The sequence below is a fragment of the Nicotiana attenuata genome, unplaced genomic scaffold (assembly GCF_001879085.1).
Source record: "Nicotiana attenuata strain UT unplaced genomic scaffold, NIATTr2, whole genome shotgun sequence".
NCBI classification, from domain to species: domain Eukaryota; kingdom Viridiplantae; phylum Streptophyta; class Magnoliopsida; order Solanales; family Solanaceae; genus Nicotiana; species Nicotiana attenuata.
Window position 1 is genome coordinate 196,966 of NW_017670665.1, and position 14,483 is coordinate 211,448.

General features: G+C 33.3%; 1 long non-coding RNA gene and 1 pseudogene across 1 annotated transcript; both read right to left on the reverse strand.

The window, feature by feature from the left end:
* Positions 1-4,062: 4,062 nt before the first annotated feature.
* Positions 4,063-9,554, reverse strand: LOC109242046 (annotated as a pseudogene).
* A 667-nt stretch (positions 9,555-10,221) lies between these two features.
* On the reverse strand, positions 10,222-12,231 carry LOC109242048. The gene is made up of 6 exons (XR_002070347.1): positions 12,154-12,231; positions 10,873-11,108; positions 10,756-10,791; positions 10,591-10,629; positions 10,466-10,501; positions 10,222-10,372 (listed from the first exon to the last, which is right to left on the reverse strand). It is a non-coding gene; the product is annotated as an uncharacterized LOC109242048 (long non-coding RNA).
* Between the last annotated feature and the right edge of the window lie 2,252 nt (positions 12,232-14,483).

A 14,483-nucleotide genomic window follows, 5' to 3' on the forward strand; every position in this document is an offset into this window, starting at 1 on the left:
TGAGTTTGTGTGTGTGTAATTAATGTATAAATTATAAATTTGACTGAAAAAAGATAAAGAATAAATATTGGCAGCTATTTGTATAAAAATCCCTTTATATATACTATATAAGTACTTGCATAATTTGCGGATTTTGTTAAGTAAGGAAAACAAAAATTAAAAGTTAAACATTTTTCATAGTATAATTTATGCGTTCATCATAATAAAGCATAATTAGCTTAAAAAAATCGTGGCTTTAGAACTTTATTTAAAAACACAATGGTTCTAATAGTGCATTAGTTTATATATTGCAACAAAGTTTGAGTTGGTTGCTTGATTGAGTGATGTCCCACGTAGGAGACGTAAGATCACTTCCCCTTACCAGTAGCCTCCTAATGGAAAGCTAGTCGCACCGGACTTGCCTAATGCGATTTATATATCCTATATGGTTGGCGAACTATTGCATAATGAGCAGGTTATCAAGTGCGCATCTGAAAAGTAGATGTTGAGGGTTTCCTGTGAATTGTAAAAAAAAACCAAAAGGTGTCAGTTAGTTACTACTGTAACAGCTTAAAGGCCAAGTCCCCTATTCCTAAATGCTTATTCCAACTTTTGTATTATTCTCGTGTAGGGTTTCTTCATAATGAAGAATTTATTTTTTTTCCAAAATATTTATCAATTTTAATCTTCTGAAGTCGTATAAGATTTTTTCATGATCCTGTATGCTGCTCGTTAATAATGTCAAAAGAAAGAAGATTACAAAACATTTAATGATTTTTTGTGGATCAATAATCTAAAAAGCATTATAGTTTTCTTCATGCTTGAAAAAAATATGGCCGCATAGCAACTCCATCATATAAGAATAAGTTGTGTTATTCAATTATGTTAATGATTTAATGTAATACTATTATCAATAAATTATAGTAAAATGAAAGTTACTCATGTAAAGAAATAACAAACTTTGCTTAATTAAAAAAATTATAATAAGTTGTACAGACAGGTCTCCCACTCAGCTTCAAATAAAAAAACATAAACGCAAAAAGGTTTACTTGGCCAAACCTCTTGATAAATTTCAGTTAAAATACTACCTAAAGGTTGTCCAATTGAATCTATTAATATTGCTAATGCATGCCAATCTGATAGTTTCATCTGATCAATAGCATCAAATAACGCATCTCTAGTAACATGATAATTAGCAATGTCTTCATTTAGCGAAGCCCTAAGCTCTTTAAATTTCTTTTCTCTTTCCCTTCGTGCTGCCCTTCGATCCCTTAACTTATTTTGTATTGCAATTGGGACATTCCTGATGACTTCAGTGTTTGAGTCAGAATGATTAAAGGAATAATGGCTGCGACTGCGTACCCTTATACGTTGTCCCCTTCTTTGAATTTGAGAACTCGCATTTAGAGTAATTCGAACGTGTCCTTTTTTAGCCATATCTGAAATATGACCAATGAAACAATAAGTAATGCTACAACATGTCAATGTTATAACATACGACATGCAAATTATTTGAACATATTGATGGATTTAAACAATATTTTGCAAAGACATTAAAAGGTGAATGAAGGACAAACATCAGTATTGGATATAAAGCTTCATTGTTGAGCATTAATAGTTAAAAAACTTAAACAAAAGGTTGCTGAAGCTATTTCGAATATTACAGGACATCAGAACACACTGTGAAACAAATTGAGCAATTCTGAAAATTAAAGGCAAAATAGGAACTTCATAAGTTTTGGCAAATCAAGACATGTAACCACTCTGTTCAAAAGAGAAACGACTGTATTGTAAATAAAAGTTCAGTTGTTAATTCTGATTAATTACCTAAGAAGTATATTATAAGTTAGTATATTAATTACAATATAAGTATTTAGGTACGGAGCGTAATGTAAGTTAGTATATTAATAAGTTGACAACACGAATCTACTTGTACATACTAAATTACAATAGATGACATAAAATTTAGTAAATGTATGTCCATCATAATATCCTAAATTGCAAGTAAAAAAAGTTATGAAATCCAAAAAATAGTAATTTCATTAAATGACATAAGTTATTAGTTAAGTAAAAACTTATGAAAGTGGACGGTGAACATTGATAGAGCTTTTGAGCCATCCAAAATCGATGATAATTAATAAGAATAACGTTTGTTAATTACACAAAAAGAAAAACAGAGATAAAAGAAGATGAAGTAGGAAATATGGATCATTTGTAAGCAGTGAACAAAAAGACCATCTGTAAGGAACAATTATGTAAATAGCAATTATGGAAAAAGTGATATAAAGATCATACCGTTGTTATCGAGTGAAATTATTGAGATGACGCTATCGAGATTTTCCAGAACTAATTTGTACGTAATATCTTTGGAGTTTTTTCAGTTTTCGTTTTTCTGTCAATTGTTCTTCTTTTACCGTCTCCCTTTTAATCTGATTTTATAATATCATGGGATGAAAATAGTGTGGAAGTGGGTATAGTGTGGAAGTGGGGTAGATTTGTGGATGGAGAAGTTAAGGAGATGGTTGGAAGGTGAGGAGGGTTGTGTGGAAGTGGCAGATCGTGGGGGTTATATGGGTAGAGGGTTGTGTGGCAGTTAGTTCTGTGCAAATTTTTTTACTTTTGTGTCGATTTATTTTTGTGGCTAGTTAATGTTTTGTAGTTAAAAGGAAAGCAGAAACACAGACTTTAATAAAGAAGATTATATACAAAATGAAAGAGCTAAGGTAGTTGTGACTCTTTTAGACTGTGATATATTGTTAAGGTGCGATCCTAATTCATTACGCTTTCTTTGACAATTTCAAAATTGGATACATCTGATCAGGATTTAGTTAGTTTTTATTCCGGCTTATTTCTTCTTTGGCTGCCATGGACCTAATTTGGATATACAGTTGGAACTCAACTGTCAGAAAGACTTAAACATAGCATATGGATGTAGTTATATGACAATTTGATCTTGTTGCTCTACTAAATGGATGAAGAAGTTTAGTACTGCATTCTTGACTTCAACAGTCACAGTGTCTGGCAAATATCCAACCTTAATCCTCTCCACATGAAATGATAAAAATATGTTGTTCATAACAATTGAGCTAAAAAATAACTTATAAGAATGTGTTTGGTTTCTCCAACTGTTACATAGGCAATAACTTAAGCTGATTTCTGTATTTTAAACACACTGTTGATCTTAGTTCCATATAACCGTGCATTGAAATCTTCTTCGACCACTGTTGCGGCAATAGATATACATATGTTGGCTGATGTGTTTGCAATATCGATAAGCTCGTTATCTTCATTAGCGCCCTACAAATATAAAAAAATACAAATGAGGTTCACTTTTTATCATCCAAATGACAGAGGGTATTTAAATAGTCTCTTGATCTTAGTTCCATAGAAGTGTGCATTCAAGTATTCTTCGACCACTGTTGCGGCAATAGATATACCTATGTTGCCCGATGTGTTTGCAATATCGATCAACAAATTATCTTCATTAGCGACCTAGAAATTTAAAAAAATAAAAATGAGGTTCAGTTCGATCATGAAATTGAAATGCAGTTCTGTCCAACATGATTGTTGCCTCTGACTGACAGGCTAGAATGTACTTTTGACTCACTGACCATGCAAGCCCTTCAACATAAATCTTGTATCTGTCTCATTTCAATTCCAAGAAAAAATTGGTCCAACAGAAATGATTAAAGAACAGTTGACAGGCTAGAATATAAGAAAGATTCTGAGAAAAAGACGGTATTCTGAGATTGAATGCATACCTATGAGTGCACTGTGTAGCTAAATCTGAAGTTTTATAACCTTGTCTGCGTTCACGAGCCCATTGCTGAAAAGGGCTAATATCAGCATATCAAAAATTGCAAATTATGAAATGATGTTTAAATTTTCAGCATTGTGAACCTAAAGTTTGCGAAGTAAGACTTGTCTCCATGGAAATAACTTCTTGCTGAAATGCAGGGTAAGACTGTACAATAGACGCAATATAGTCTGGCCTAAAGTTTGCGAGGTAAGACTTGTCTCCATGGAAACAACTTCTTGCTGAAATGCAGGGTAAGACTTTGTACAACAGACGCAATATAGTCTGGCCTTTCCCTGGACCTTGCACTTAGCGACAGCTTTGTGCACGGGGCAACCCTTTTATTGTAAACCTAGTGCTTGCATCTATCAAGAGGATTCCACAGCACCTAAGTGTGAAGAAACTGAAGGATGAGACTTACCATGTCATAAATTCGCGCGTTCCAGTCCTGATTGTTAGAGACATTGCACGTCAACAGGTCACGTCTTGATTGGCATAATAATGCATTCCCTTTCCAATAAGCATAAGGCTCCGTTTCTGTCCACTTAATCATCTCATTGCTTTGCTGCAAATATTTTTTCAAGATATCCCATGGCTTTATGTTTAGTTCTGGCCTGCAGTAGTACCATAATAAAGAACCATTTGTAATATACTAACAAAAAATTCTACCTAATATTTCAACATGACATTGGCTTTGAACTTGAAAAGATAAGAATGTTTACCAACCCCAAAAAGACCAATCAGGAAAAACAATGTCAAAATTGAAGGTGGTACTACTAAATCTGAATGAAGTTGAAGCCAAAGCATCATAGTCATAATACGTATAGGTACCAAAAAAGTCTCAAACTCAGGTGTTTTGCATAATATGAAGTTTATGCACTCTAAAGTCAGGTTACTACGATAAATTTTATAAAGTTAAGATTGAGTGTTACAAACCTCAGAAAGGAACCGAGTCATTGATGGTCGCTCCCATATCCACGGCGTCTGCAAACCAACGTTCTGGTCGATCAGGACAAAAAGCGCATGGAAAGTGCTTCCTGTTATACACTGCACATAGGTACATGAACAATTTGGAAGATAAGAAAGTTACAGAAATAAAAATGAAAAAATTAGCAAATGTTGTGCTCTTACTCAAGGGATTAAAAACTTGATGCACTTTTACTTCATGTAGAGTACAATAACAGAAGGTCTACTTAAAGGCCTGGATTTGTTGTTTGTGCTTGGTTCCCTCGATGAGTTTGGTAAGTTAAGCAAAATTGGTGCACAAACGGATGAGTTTTCGATGGATCCCATGCTGTCCAAGATGATTGTTGGCTGTTACAATTACAATTGCTCTTCTTAGATAATAAGAATTGCTGAAATGCTTTCTGTGGAGAATACAATGTTGTATCATCCAAAGGACAGAGAAATGAAAGCTGCTAATTTCGGAAATCACAACTAATTAATAATAAGATTTTAAAATGAGAGGCAGAAACTTACGTTTAAATTGAAGTCAGATGCATAGTCGAGGCAGATAAATGACATGCTTGAATTGCAAGTATGTTTCCGGCATATGATCGACTATTAATAACTTTGACGGCAGCAACTGCAAACACCAACATGTTGTTAGCAGTAATATAATCAATTTGCTTTAAAACTAATATACAATTTAAAAAAAAAACAAATGATCGCAGTTAAGCATACCTAATGAAGTCGTCAACTATTGTTTTTGAAGTTTATTTACAATATGGTTTAGCAAAGACAGAAGCATCAGAACCAAAATTTTGCAAAAAGGTATCAGATATCCTTTCATTCTCCAAGTAAATTACGGAAAACCTCTTTGTAAACCACATTTATTGCTTCCTTTGAAATTTCTCCATCATCGTCATAAACCAAAATCTTTAATCCCTTTCTTTTTGTAACCCGTGATAGAGCAACGTAAAGCTGGCCATGTGTGAAGATCGATTTTTTCAAATATAACCCAACATGCGATAAATATTGTCCTTGACTTTTGTTTATCGTCATTGCAAATGATACAACTATTGGAAATTGTCTTCGTTGGAACTTAAAAGGTATTCTTGCATCAGATGGAGTTAATGACATTCTCGGAATGAAGACCTTTTGTCCAGCCATATTTCTCGATAAAATTTTTGCTTCAATAACCCGATTTCCCAGTCTAGTGATGATTAATCTTGTTCCATTACATAGCCCTGAAGATGGGTCTATATTTCTCAATAACATCACTGGGACACCAACCTTCAAAGTGATAACATGATTTGGAATTCCAGAACACTTAATAGTGTTTAGAAATTCAGGTGTATGTACGTGTTCCAAACCTGTAAAAGCATCGTTTGACATGCAAATTGTATCGGAACTAAAAAAAGTTTTTGGTTGACTATTGTTTACCGAAACCATGTATTCATTGATTGATTCAACCATGTCAAGAGTGGGAGCAAGAATTCCTCTTTGTTGCAGGTATGTTATATCACTGCAATGACTTAAAAAATCCGGATATGTACTTTTCACAATCGCACAAATTGGATCGTCACAATTATTGATGATAAGATCATCAGGGATGTGAACTTTATCGATACCATCAACAGAATTTCCAATCATACCATCACCTATTGCTAAAATCCAATCAGAAAATTGTCTTAGCTCATTAAAATGTGAATCCACCTGATTTCCTTCCAACCTCATATTTTTTGTTAGCTTTAAGTCTTGACAGTGATTCCACAAATATGAAGAATTAAGGGTAGCATTAACAATATCTTGTCTAGTACCTTTTGGAATGACTGGAAGTATTTGTCTAAAGTCACCACCAAGAACAACAGTTTTTCCTCCAAATGGACGATCTAAATTGGATGGATCTTTAATATCTCTTAGAGTTCTGTCTAGAGCTTCAAAACAATATCTATGCATCATCGGTGCTTCATCCCAAATAATTAACTTTGTCTTCACAATTAATTTTGATAAAGGAGTACCTTGTTTGATATTACATGTTGAATCTTCAGTTGCATTGAGTGGGATTGCAAATCTAGAATGAGCTGTCCGACCTCCTGGTAACAAAAGAGAGCAATTCCACTTGATGCAACTGTTAACACAATATCTCCTTTACATCTGATGGCAGATGACAAAGTCCTCCAAATAAATGTCTTCCCGGTTCCTCCATGACCATATAAAAAGAAAAATCCACCTTTATCCTCATGAACTGATTTGATAATTCTGTCATAGACTAACTTTTGCTCACTTGTCAATTTAACCAATAATTGTTCATATTCCTTAGACAAAGAGCACCTATTATAACGCAGTTCTTCACATATTAGTCTATTGGTGTTGTCAACTTCTTCTTCATTGAAAACCGGTCTTGGCATTGTTGGAAATCGTATAAAGTTCTTCCGCAACCTTTCAACAAATTTTTCAACTTTTGTAGACAACAATTCTTTAGTTCATCGTTTGTTATCTCAGCCTCTAAAAAAATAAAAGTATATAATTAATTAATTAATCATAACAATATATAGTTGGCATAAGTCATATAAAGATAAGAGCAAAATGATTTCTTAGAAATAGCAAAAGCAAATTAATGTTACTTTACTTCATTGGAAGGATACCTAGATTATGTTAGCTCATAAGTTGCAAGCGTAAATGTAAATCGTATAATAGAGTAACATTTAATTTTGCATGAAAAAAAATGTAAAAATATTTTAACAATTTTATACTATTGAAATGTTAAGAAGAAAGTCGAATTGTATACCTGGATTATCCAATATTCTTCTTTCTTCATGTAAAATATCATCTGATAATAAAATCCATGTTGCCTCCCAAACACATTCTGGTCGTGACATTGAATTGGATAATAGTAACATACCAAATAATTGCCTTAGATATGATGGCATTCCCCAATTACTTTCCTCCTTTATGGCATCTACATACTCTTTGTCATCATCTAATAAACCAAGTGCATAACATGCATCTCTAAAAGTTAAATGGTCTTGATTGTTGATTCTGCGTAAATCCTCATAACACTTAGGTCCTTTAATGACATTCAACAACATTCGAAGGTAATATTGCTCTCCACTTCCAGGGGGTACAAAGAATATTCTCCCTATTGAAAATACAGAATTTCTTCTTTTTTCCCACTTTTTTAGTTTTTTATTCCACACAAACTTAAGAGGAAATTCTGCATAAGTTAATTCTCTTGCTTCTTCATATGTATTATTTGCCTCAAACCAGCTTAAAAACTTTGATTCCTTTACACTTGGTCTATTGGCAACATCATCAATTGGATCATCATCAGAGAAAATAACTGTTTGTTCATTTGGTAGATGAAAGGAAAGTCTTTCTACTGAAGGTTCTCTATGCTGAATTGGAAATTTAAAAATTCTCCAAGAAGCTTCACACGGTGATATGTATCGACAATCATAATACATTTTTATTTCATCAATAGCCGATGAGTCTTCCTCATGCACACTTTGAGAAAAAGCTGCTGTCACACGATCATGACCCTTATTAACGTACTTAAATAAGTACTTGATTGACCGAGATTGATTGCACCATTCAACATTTATATGTGCACCATACTTCAACAATAAATATCTATTGTGTGGCACCACGTACCTGTTATCCAATTCAATTCCTTCTTTCTGGATAGTTCTACCATTGTCCTTTCTTTTATATACAGGATATCCATCTTCATCGATTGTGGTATTTTCTACAAACTTCTTTGGAAAGTGTTTTGTACATCTACCATTACGCATGCAAGGAGAGGATTTTCTAGCAGAACCGCACGGGCCATGCATCATAAAATTCTTCACGGCCATATAATAATACGGATCGACCGACTCATCTGGTATTTCTGCTGAAATTATTTGATCTATATCTCCAATATTTGGATATTTATTATAAAGAAAGAGCAATATGTGTGCATGAGGCGACCCACGCTTTTGGAATTCTATAGTATATATCACTGCAAAAAATAATAATTTGCAATTGGGGTAATTAGTTGTAATTTATATATAAGGCAAAATGCTTTATTAAATTATATTACAAATATGATAAGAATTTATTAAAATAGATTAAATATATACCTGATTTAACTGATCCAAAAATTTGTTTCTCTTTCAAATCCTTTATTAAACGATCCAATTTGATTTTGAACACCCTAGATAAAATGTCTGGGCGATCTTCTGGTTGCAAGCCCTTGCTTTTTACAAATCTACTTATTTCAGGCCACTTTGGGTTGCAAGTAAACGTGATGAATAGATTTGGATATCCAGCCCACTTGCAGATTGCCATAGCGTCTTGATAATTTTGAATCATGTATCTTGCACCCCCTGTGAAGCTAGATGAAAGAATTACTCTTTTACCTTGAGAAGAAGGATTTATCTCTCCATGTAAAACTGCATCTTCTAATCCTTTATACATATGAGCTCGCAATTGTTTTTGATGAGTTCTCATATACTTCAACCTAGAGGATTCAACCATTGTAAATCCATCGACCAAGAATTGTTGAAATAATCGTCTTGAGTTCACAATTGTTGGTAATTCGCCATTCCTTTCTTGAATTTTGTATGCGAAATATTCACGCATGCTAACAAAATTCCTTCCTCCACTTGATTCGTCATTTCCATTTAAAGGAATGTCTTCCCTATAACCATCTTCACCTAACCTAATGGAAACAATAAAGGATACTGAAGACCTAAATAGGCAGCATTCAACTCATTTATCCTTTGTAGATGTCCAGACTGTGTTTCAACGATGATGTCTCGGTCACATCCAGAGACATCAAAATCTCCCACTACCAAAGCAGCAACTCTGAAATTGTTGGTAAGTGTATCTTCTTCCATCAATAGTTACGTTTTCTATCAATCTTAGTCTAACATTGGACTGACTATCTTCCTGAAATTGTCTCTCGCCATTCTAAATGACTTGTCAAAACATTCTGCTCATGAAGCATTTGTTTAGATCTTGAACAATTTCAGCATGAAGTTGGTTTATTTCTATCACCACGACTGCATAAACATAGGTTTTGTAAATTTGGTCTAACTTATGTATTTGTTAGATTATTCATGCATATATAAATTTGTAATAATTAAATACTAACCTTAGTGCATGGATTCTATTCGAACCTTCGTTTTCTGTCGTATATATATAATTGGGCAAACTTGGGAGTGGATCCTTCAGGAGGCAATAAACTCCCGATTTGATGATAGTTTTGTCCAGATAATTTGAATGTTCTTGCCCCTTTGTTTGGTTGACAGAAGCATCAACTTTTCCTCCATTGAGGTAAATTGAAAACATTGAGTTATAACTTCTAATATATATCTCTGAAATGCTTACTTTTTGACCTAATAACATTATTTGTGGTGAATAAAATTATTCTATATTGAAGATACTATTGAAGTATGGTAAAAGTAGATTTTATTGTTACCTGATCCGAATAATAATTGTTTTAACAATGGGAGGTTCTTTTGGCTTTGGTAAGACTATCTTTCCATGATTACAACACAAAGAGAACTCTGGTTTTTTTGCTTTGATTTTCTTGTTGATTCTTTCTTCGTACCAGAAGTAAGCACCACAATGTTCACATTCATATGTAGGATCGCCTATATCCCAATACTCTATGAATAAAATAAGCAAATGTAAGATTAACGTAAAGGCGTGGTAAGCCTAGTTATTGTATATACATATTTTTAAAAAAAATATGCATACCTTCATTGTCAATATTTCCATATCCAACATCAGGATCTAAATAGTATTAAAATCATATTATATTAGCTATGAAAATTGAAAAGGGGGACATGAATGAATCATTGTTTGGGTTAAGATACACATACCTTCATAGTCTTCTTCATCTTCAGTTGCATCATTAATTTCTTCGATTTTTTCCACGTATTATTACGTAAAGTAATTAATCACGATACCATTAATTTAAATATTAGTATAAAATTACTTTATTTGTGTAAATTAATAGCAAAATAATTTATTTATGAAGAACATACCTTCTACATCCCCATCAATATTGACATCGTCAAGTTCTAATAATAAATCATAATAAAATGTTGTTAGTATAAATAAACGGTTCATGTTATATTACAATTTTTATTTATAATAACAACCTGGCAGTAGGGGTAACTCATTTAAATCAGGTAGAAGAAAATTTGTCTCCACATTTGAAGTTGACAAACCAAATTGAGAATGTTGCTGGCGAGGTAAATTTGGATATTGTGACTGAGATTGAGACGATGAAGCGTGTGCACATCTCTCTAAAGGTTTAAATTTAATCGTGGGAAATGTTGACGGTTTGTTATGTCTTTTAAAGGTTGTGTTGCCTTTTCTTTTCCAAATCCATCTCCTGTGATAGTAGCAGGACAAATAAACTCTATAAACCATAAAACATACAACTTATCTAAGTTTAAAAAACTGGAAATAAATATAACAAATATGATATTAGAGCAACATTGGGTACTACATCAATGTACAAAGACAGATGATAAGAAAAAAGAAGAAAAACGGATGCGTACACTAAACAATCATCATTTCCTATTCGATAATACATTTTAAAATCTCATCAACAAATTTAAAAAATAATCTACATGATGGATCGCTACCTTCCTTGAATGCATAGAGAAACTGATCACATGTTCCAAACACTGAAGGTATACAAAACATAACAATACTAACCAATACATTTAATATACAACGCGATGTGCACAATTTCAGGTTTAAATTAGTGTGAGGACTTTACTGTGACACAAACGATATTAGCTAAAGGAAAATCATATATAACATAATACTACTTACGACTTATGTCGTATTTGGAACCCTTGAATACATATTTTTTAAGTATCATTATAATTTCTCTACAACAGAAAGCTATCCTAATTGCAAAAGATAATTGTGAAAGCAAATAAGCATGAGAAACAACAGAAAGCTATCCTAATTGCAAAAGATAATTGTGAAAGCAAATAAGCATGAGAAACAATATTTGTCGTGTATGTGTATATATCGAAGAAGCAATCTACAACAGAAAAGTATCCTAATTGACGTTTATGCTTATATATCGAAGAAGCAAGACAATGACTCATTACAAGCTTAAGTATTACATGATGGATCGCCAGCTTCGTTGATTGCATAGAGAAACTGATCCCATGATTCAAACAGTGAAGGTATACAATAGATAACAATACTAACCAATAAAGGTAATATACAACGCGATGCACACAATTTAATGTTTATCTGATTCTGAGGATTTTACTGGGAATGAAAAGCAGTTATCCCAACGAAAATCATATACAAAAGATTAGTAGTTAGGAGATATGGCGTATTTGAACCATTGAACACAGATTTTTGAAGAAGCAGTAAAGCAAATCGTGAAAAAACAGGATATAAGTTCATACCATTATCGGCTGAAATATTTTTCTGGCGTTTCTGCTTCCGCATGTTGATCCTATTATGTCTAGCGAGTTTCTTCTCTTCCTCCATGTGAAATTGTGTTCAAACTGTCGTAGGGGGGCTGAGAAGTTGTAAAGTCATGTGTAAAAGTTTAGTTGAGGAAACAGGGGCCTAAAATCCGCCTATTTTCATGTATATGGTTTTGCATCTTTTTCGCTTTTAATGGTAACTTTTTAATTCATTCTAATATTTTTAATTAACTATATAATTACTAATAATCACAGTATATTATTACTCCAAATTGATAATTACACTTCTGCTTTATCCAATATACTTAGCAGTTATTTTTGGTATTACGTGTATTACATAGTGTTTTCAAATAAATTGCGTTTAAACATGTGATAATACACTAAATTATTTTTATATTAATTGATATTTACCAATTCTGTTGTTGTTTACACTGTTGCTCAAATATTATACGGTCGCATTGGCAGGAATTTTTTTAGTTCTATCCTTCATCATTAACAGGATACGAACGTGAGGGTACTTTTAAACTATTAATGAAAAATTGAAACTAAGTTTGTCCTTTCATTAAAAATAAGAGCAACTATGAGATAATTTGGTAGAAAGGATATATATATACAGAAATTTGCGAGCAGACGCAAAGACAAAACTGTTATAAAGTGGAGAAAAAAATAGTAATAATTTAAATGCTTCAAAAATAGAGGTTAAGCACAGTTGAATAAAATAGATATTTATTCATTTTTGTTGATTACCAATATCCCTGGCTTTTTCCTGTTTTTCATCCACTGACTACTTGAATTTCCACCTTCAACTTTCATATAGTTTTCCAAAGTGAAACGCCGTTTTGAGTCCTAGCTAATTTTTTTGCGTTTTAAGATCTGTCGTTGCTTCATTTGATATTATATGACTTGCATGTATGCTTCGTGACGTGTTTCGGAAAAGCTTGTGTGTAAAATTTTTATAAAATGTGATTTTTGAGTTAAAATGAGGGTAGATTTGACCACGATGATTATTTGTTGGTAAACAACCTCGAATTGATATTTTGACGATTTCGATAGGTTCGTATATTAATTTGGACTTTTATGCGTGCTTCACTGGGATACTGCGTGATCAGAACGTGTTTCGACGCATTATGTTGATTGTTGATATTTGATGTTATCTTGATTATTTGAGTTAGCGAGCGGGTTTGTGTGATGTTATTACACTTGTGAGAATGTTTGTTCGGGATACCAAACTTTTAGGGTATAGCAAATCAGTGCATTCATAACTGATTTGGAATATCTGATCTATAGTTGTTGCTGCTGTAAATTTGCAGGTTTCAACATTGAGAATAGCTGATCGCAATTAATAGCATCGCATTTGCGGTGTCAGGATCGCAAATGCAAACATCACTGGGGACTGGGACTTTGCAATTGCAAAGTAAACTTCGGTTTTGCGAACTGAGTTGGGATCGTATTTGCAATCTTAAAGTTGCAGTTACCACACATTGCTTGTAAATCCTGCTTAACTTGAGGAATTCCTCATCATAATTGCATTATTGGGTTCTCACAAACTACTTGTGAGCTTTAACCGTAAAATTTCATCACAAGGTTCAAATTAAGTGCAACGAATCAACTTTCAAACCTTGCCAAAGAATTTGCAGCAGCAATCAGTGTAACTAATAAGATTCAACTTAGGCCTCCATCATAAAAACTAATTACAAAGAAGTCTTGGGTCAGTCTATTACAACTTCTAGCTTTCCTACTCGGCTTAAGAAGATCTAACCTTTCTACAATTTCCTTCTTAATCTGGCCAAAACTACCTCAATATGTACATTCTGATTTTTGAAATTTTCCCGTTCCTTGCCCTCCAAGTATGGAAAATGATTGCTCCCCAGATAGCAGCCACAATTTCCTTTGTGAACTGGTTACAATGCTTCCTTCTGGTCCTTTCCATAATCGTCTGCACTTCCCCAGCTTTAAGCTGCATCCCCAACCAGCTAGATAACTCATTTCGTAGCTGCTTGGCCCAAGCACATTCTGGAAAAGATGGAGGGATGTATTTGCCGTCTGTGCAGTGCATAGACAGCATTCAGCAGAATCAACATGAATATTCAAATGTCTGAGCAGCCAAAGAAGAAATCTATGTTTTGGTTAAGCTATTGCTGTCCAAACTAAGTCATTTATCCCCTCTGCACCTATTCCTTAAGAAACTTGTCTTCTTTTGATGTGTTGGAATACATTTATCAGAGTGCTCAGAAATAATCTGATATCTTTTTCCCCTAGCCTCAGATACATAGTCATTACTTTCTGGTCACTTTATCTTCTTCTCT